We start from the raw sequence: 7,586 nt of genomic DNA, 5'->3' as shown, positions 1-7,586 counted from the left end.
GAAGGAAGTTGCCAAAGAAGATGTATTTCAGTATGTATTTCAGAAATAGCAGTATTTCTCTGATCAACATCTTTAAGTGACTCCAGTTAGTTCATGCTAAAAATATTTTAAAAATATAAAAAGTATACCTTATCCCTGAGCAAGAGGGCTCAGGACTGCATATCTTCTGTGCTCTTAAATGTTTTATTTTTATATTTAGGAAAGAAGATAGACTTTTAATTGAGGTCCTCTCAAGGTATTAAAATGAGAATACCCAGAGTTTTATAATCAAAGAAAATAAATTACATGGCACGCATCAGGAACAACTGCTGATTTTGGCCATTCCAAGGTGAAACGATGGCACTGACAATCTTCTGAAGAAGATATTATGAGGATTTAATGAGAACTTTAGTGCAATCTGAATTTTTCAGAGTTAAATGTTATTATTATGAAACTTTCTGCAGGAAGCAGTTTCCTAAAGAATAAGTGACAGACAAACAAGTTGGTGGGGTCCTCAGGAGTCAGGCTAGTCCATAAATTACAATGAAAAATGAGATTTTATTTAATTTTAGATATATTTTGACACTTTTTTCTTATTGTAAGCTGCATACTATTCTCTCTCTCTCAAAGAGAAAATGCTACCATATCATAGAGATGTAAGCCATTTGTTCTATGCTGAAACAAAACCTAACAAGGTTTCAGTTCAGAAATATTATTTTTCAGCTCAGTTTCAGGAAAAAAAAAATCTATACTCTCTGCTACTAAAGGATTATCTTGTTGTGGATAATTTCATTCTCTTGGAATTCAGACCACTGTGCTGTATGGAAGGTTTAGTTTCAAGAATTCAGTAAAATGATAGGTTGACCAGATCCTTTTTGGTCATTGCTTGCATAGTAATATTTTACTGATGTATGGTTTTTGAGAATACTTCTATGCTCCCTAGGAAGTGTTTGCTCCCAACAAAATGGTGTATGTAAACAAAGAGAAATGTGAGTTTGTTGTATGAAATAGTTCATTAGCTAATTACCTTCAACATGTGTGGAGAGTTCAGGGGATTTTACAATAACCTGAAAAATTGTATTAAAAAAAAAAAAAAAAAAAGTGTCAGCATGACAGAGATGGGATATATTTTTTCAGAAGAAATGTAATCAGTATTTCTAAAACACTGACTGACAGAATAATCAAAAACAAACCAGGCTTGTTACAGGCAATTGAGTAAATAATATGCATGCCTGAAATTACTTTATATACTGCACTGCGGATTGATGGTTCTGATGACTTTACTAAGAAGAATGTATTGCTTCTCAGGAAAGTGATCATCATAGTCTCCATCTCATCTCTAAGCAGGGCTAAACAGAGTATTCTTCAATAAATAAGAATAAGAAGCTGCCATGGAGCTGACTGATGGGTGGCTTTTAAAACTCTGTTGGTAGCAGTGTGAGAGGACCAGGAATTCACCATGTCCTGTTGAAGAACTCTTAGAGGACAGTGCTGAAGGACAGCTGTACCCTGCACCACTCTGGAGCCCACACAGGGACAAGGGTCCACATGTCTTGGTAATTCAGCTCCAGTATTCCAGGTATTTCATACCACCCAGGTACAAAAACAGTTTATATATTCCAAGTTATATTTGTGGATTTTATATGTACAATGCATATATATGCATAACTTTCCAAATTGCATATAGTGAAATTTTCAGGGTGAAAGAAAAGCAGTGAAGTTTTCTGTTTCCTGTGTAGTTCTCACAGGGTGAAGACCCAATTCAGCCTGCAGTCCTAACTCTGTAGGTGCTATGCAACAAATCAATTTTCACTTGGGTGAGTAGACCAGCTGAAATCAGGGCCACTTTTTGCACTGTACTTGGCACAGAGATTTATTGAAAGAAGGAGAAAATGGGAGGAAAAAATACCTTCTGCTTACACAGACAATACAATTTTGGCTGAAATAACAGATATTATTTCTAAAACTACTGTATAATATAACTTTCTTGTTATACACAAATATCTTTCATGACACCAAATATTTTTGTCTAGTTGTAGCTTTTGTCGAGTCATGAAATATTGTAGAAAATGTACTTTGTGATTCTTTACTATTGATGTTTAGCTGGATTTTAATAGTGTGGTGAAAAGCACTTTATAGCCAAAGTATGAAAAAATTACTTTTCTGGCTTGGTTAGTCTGGCTTATAGAGTGTTCACTGAAGGAAACACTCACATGAGTGCTTGGCCATTAGCATATTAGGGCTTTGCTGTATGGAAAAGTATTTAAGCACTTAAGCATTTCACTGAACTGAGACCACATAGTGTAAAACAGTATTACAAATTGTCATAGGTAAGTATATTAAGCTGGAGCAGAAGAAAACTCTTAGAAAGGAGGAAACTTGGGTGCTTCTCAGAAGTAAGAAAAGATTAGATGATGTTCTTTACAACAGAAAATAAGAAGGGGGGAGGGGGGAGATTAGGAAAGAGGAAAAAATGAAATGGGGTAGAAGCAAAATGTAAGAGGGGCTGAGGGGAAAATTGAGATTTTAAGAACAACTTGAAGTTTAATAAGTTGGCATCCTTGCCAGTCAGTTTCCTTTCTGGGTGCACTGAGGGATGATGTTAACACCTCAGAGGAGGAGAACAAATTGCCTTAGCTTCCTGGCTCTCATTATTTGCCCGACTAGTGACCACCCTGCAACGTGCCCTAGCAATGTTGTAGAAGGATGTGATCCCTCCTTGCTCCCAACCAACCCCAGTGGTAGCTGTGTCAGTCAAGCATGCATCAAGATGATGCTTCAGGCTCATCAAACACCATTTGCAACTCAAAGATTTCCTACTGCTGTGCTAACTTAGGGCCCAAATGAATCCCTGGAGTTCAGTTTCACCACTGAATTCTCCCTGGATTGCCTGAATCTATTCATTTTTCTTCTGCTTCTCCAAGAAATGGGTTTTAATAACAATTTTACAGGACACATTTGCAGCATAAATTTTGTTGTCTGTTGTTTTTCTTGTATTTTCATTCAGGAAGACATTTTAAAGTCTAGTAAATTTTTACATTTGCATACTCCAACTGTAGGAACTTACACAGTGATTTATAGTGTGAACATATAATCAAACTCCTGGCTAGGACCCCTACTGTGAAATTTGACTGTTCTTCCACTTTCACATTACATTTAACAGCATGTAAACTCTGCACAAAATAAACTTCTTGTAGGCATTAAGCTTCATTCTCTTGTTGGAGAAAAACTGTCTTCATTACCCTGCCAATTATATAATGCTTTCCTTGTTAAATATAAATATGTGAATGTACACATACTTTATTTGTATTTTTTTAATGTTGCTAATGGATGATGTAGTTCTTTACCATAAAGCAATAAAGATATTGCAATATGAAACAAAGAACAGACTTTATGCAGGAAAGAATACAAAAATTCTGCAGCCAGAAATAAGACCGATATCCTCTAAAAACAACCGTCTCAGGATCTGAGTTGCAACAGTTGGCTAACCTGTGTTACCTGCTGCTTGCTCTGACATGTATTTATGTCACCCAGAAACCAAGAGAAGAGCAGACTGACATTTCAAGCTAAGTGTTATTCATGTCAGCATCTTGGAGACATTTGATCATCAGACATTGGTGCAATACATTTGAAAACTCGTAATTTGCCAGCTTTGGAGGAACTCAGCAGCAGGTGATTTGGTGGTTTTCTTCCTCCTGCTTTTGTCAACATTTTTGAAACAAGGATCTCTTTGGCATTAATGCATTCAGCTGCTCCAATGGCTTCAGTTTCCACAAACTGGTAGCCCTTTTGTCTTTCACTACTTTGCTGATTCACCAGTGCATCGACTCAGTGGCAGTCCAAGCACCATCAAGCATCAGCAGCATCAGTTACCCACGCTAATTCCATTAGAGGGTTCTCATTGCCCTCATCATGTGCCTAATTTCTGCATGATTAAAGTGTGCATTTGGCATTGCTGATGAGCTGGACCACACTGTCATCCCCAGCACTGGTCCCTACAAAGGGTGACAGTTTGATCCCAAGCTCTGAACAGCCCCAGGCTGACACTCTCCGATTTTTTCTGAAAAGCTGTGATGTTTCCTTTGAAGGTCATTTTTCCTAAAACATGTACAAAGCACTTGTACATCTCTGTGAAGCCCTTCAAGCAGAGGTGCATGTCTTGCCCAAAACACGACATGAAATTAAGGAACAATGTCCCAATAACTAAGACACCCTGAGGAAGTACAGATGTGGAAAGCTGCCTCTCCATGTTTATTTGATGGTTGATTTGCTATTGCAATCTCTGACTCTCTTTTCCAAGGGAATCCTCTCTGTCAGTTTGTTCCTTCTGCTGTTTCCTACACACTACTTAAGCACTGGGCTGAACACAGTTATCATTTTCCTCATGGACTTTTTGGGTTGCTACCTTAGTATTTGAATTTATCTTATATTTACTGTTTCATAACAACAGGGTAGGGCAATTTGGACCTCCCTACTGTCTCTGCTTACAACTGTCCTGCTTGGTGAGTGTCATCAAACCTCATCTCAGTAACACTTCCCATAACTGTTTCTGAAAGCATGCATATTCTATCTTTTTACCTACTCTGCATATTATTTTTCCAGGAATTTGCTAGTTTATACTTAACTAATATACTAAAATATATTTTTATAAGCAACTTATTTCTTAAAGTTTATTTTTCTCACTGATTAAGAACCAAAAACCTTCTAGGAAGCAACTGCTAACCTAAAAAAGTATGACATCTGTCTACTTCCTTGCAGCTGGCAAGTCAAGGCACAATGCCCTTTTTGCATAATAGGCAAGATTATAATCTGCCTGGATTAAAGGTGGGAAGTGGTAGGCAAGGTTCACACCAGGCACCCCCTCCATTCTCCATTATTTCTACTTCTTTCTACTGCCGACATCCTGGCATGTTTCCTTTCACCTCCAGTCAGCTCCTCTTTGGTCCTTTCTCCCCTCACACCTACACCATAACTCTGTACACCCTTTTTTGCTGGTAAAATCCTTCACGCCCTGCTTCCTGCCCCTCCTGCTGTTGTCTCGCTCAGCAGCATCCTTCTCTCCTCTCGTCATTCACATCTTGCTTTGATCTCTGGCTGCTGCAAGAACCTCTATTAAATTTAAGCTGTTCACAAAGGCGGCTGTTTGATAACCTCACGTATACTAAACAGCTCCTTTGCCTGGGTGATCCCACTGACTTCAACAAGAGTAATGGTATTGAACTTTGTATATTAATAAACAGGAAAAAATATTGTGAATAAATCAGTTGGAAATATATTTTGTATTGCAGCTTGGCTGTGAAACAAATGCACATTTTCTAATAGTCAATTAATATTATACTAACCACTAAAACACATGTATCAGATGACAAGACCCACACACAGGTTCATATTCATAGGCAATAAATCAAGCAGGAAGAGGAGAACTGTGCATTAGTTTTTCAAACAAGCACAATGATCTTGCAGCCTCAGAGCTCACTGTTTGATTTAATCCATAAATCCTAGAGAGAAAAAAACAGTCCCCCTACCCCCCAAAAAAAAATAAATAAAAAAATCTTGGTCCCAGAATTCATCTTTTCAGCTCATTATTTATTTTCAGCTTGTATATACTGAGCTGGGCAGACACTAAGAGGATTCTGAACAGCCCTGAGTTGCAAAGAGGGGTTTTCCAAGGCTGGTCTGTGCTACTGTTTGGATGTGACCCCTCAAGGGCAGTAAAACTTTGGGGTCTTTTTTGGCCAGCTATATCCTAAATGAAGGAGTGGATACAAAATCTATGATGGAGGGTTGGAAGAACTTCCAGGGGAAGTCCATGCCTGGCTTGCCCTATTTCTTATAAATTTTGGTATGCACTTTCTGTTGTTCACTGCTGAAATTGGGATAATGTGCTAAGCAGACTCTGGACCTTATACTGTGTTTGGGGGGTCAATGCCTATATTTTTTTCAACCTAAATTCAAAAGTCACTTCCATCTTTCTATAGCTACAATGGATCTATTACAGAAAAAGTTGCAGTTTCCATATCCCTTAGTTTACAGCCAAAGTTTTAAAGATATTCTAGTAATTTACCCAAACTATTAGACTCCTGTGACAGATCCTCTCCTGCTGACAAGTGTGAAAAGACACTGTCAAGGAGATGGCAAAAACATATGCTACAATGTCTTTAATCAATGAAAGGGGTTTTGCTTCCTTCCAGACTTACACAATTGCATTAAGATTTAATTGGAAATACTTATCTCAGGCTTCCGGACACAGATTTTTCATGAACAACTATGTTTAATGAGCAGTATGATCAAGACAAACTTCTATATTGAATATCCATCTACTCTGATGTTTTCCAGCACAACAGGGGAAAGCCTCTTCCTCTAAGCCTTTCCGTAAGAAGCCAGTCTCTCAGATATGTCAATGCCAGATGAAGATCTGGCATTGCTGCTGTCCTTCAGTCAAGGAGTCAAATAAGAAATTTTGTTTTGCTGCTTTTTAAGAACTCTGAACAAGTTTGGCATCCTAACCTTTTCTTTCTGTTCTTGCAATTCCAAAAAGATCTACTGTTTTCATTTTTACTGTTCATGTGAAAATTGAGAGTGCTGTACATAATCAAAGCCTGGGAATTTACACTCAGTTAAAATAAATACGGGGATTCTCCTTAAAAACAAAACAAAACAAAACAAAAACAGCTATAGGCAGATAAACAGTTTTATATTCAAATCAGAGAACAGAAGCTCCTGCTTCCAAGAAAGAAGAAAGTGATTGGCAATAGGCTGAAGGAATGAGAAGAGGAACTGGAGCAGGAGAATAAAGACTATTGTATGAAGGGGTAGCTTCCAAGGAAGAATATAAAGTGGGGTTGCTGTAGAGATTCATGGTGTTCAACAGTTTGTTCAGGGCCCAAGTTTGCATCCCTGGTATTTCCAGGCCAGTCACCTCCCCTAACTACCTTGGGTTGTATTCAATGCCCAGACTGAAGCCATGGTACCCTCTCTCTGGGTTCAGCAACTTGCTGCTGGATGCTGAGCAAGAAAGCTTGTGTTTCCCTTTGCAAACCAAGATCATCGATCCGAAGTCAACACCAGCCTCCAGCCCCAAGCATGCAGTAATGCAGCATTACAAGGGTTGTTAAACTGCCTGCAGAGCTGTTGGCAAGATAGTTGTAATACTGCTAGAAGCTATAGAAATATATTTTTTTAACTCCAGGAATAGGCCATTGGGCTATACTTCCACTCTCAAAAAAACGGGAGAAGATAGGTCAACTTTTTTATTTTTTATTTTTAGTTTTTGGTGGAAACCACTCAGGGGAGTTGTGAATGAACTTGACATCTCTGTAATCTTAGATAATTTCAGAGAAGCTTTGATCTTGGGACTCCATGAAATTAATTTTGTAAGGAGACTTCACAGGAATGAAGAATTAGACTGCTGTCTTGCTTCTCTAAGGTCGCAGAGATGACTAATATCACAGTTTAAAACACATCGTTTTTGCTCTCTAATTAAGAAAAAACACCTTGGTTAATTGCTTAATTCCAGGTGTAATACATAGTCAGTAATATTAACTGCTGCATCTATTTATGGTGAAACTAGCAACAGGAGGATGTAGAAGTAAAAGAAAAATAAAGAA

The sequence above is a fragment of the Aythya marila genome (assembly GCF_965140915.1).
Source record: "Aythya marila genome assembly, chromosome: 3".
Classification (NCBI taxonomy): domain Eukaryota; kingdom Metazoa; phylum Chordata; class Aves; order Anseriformes; family Anatidae; genus Aythya; species Aythya marila.
This window is presented reverse-complemented; position numbering follows the sequence as displayed.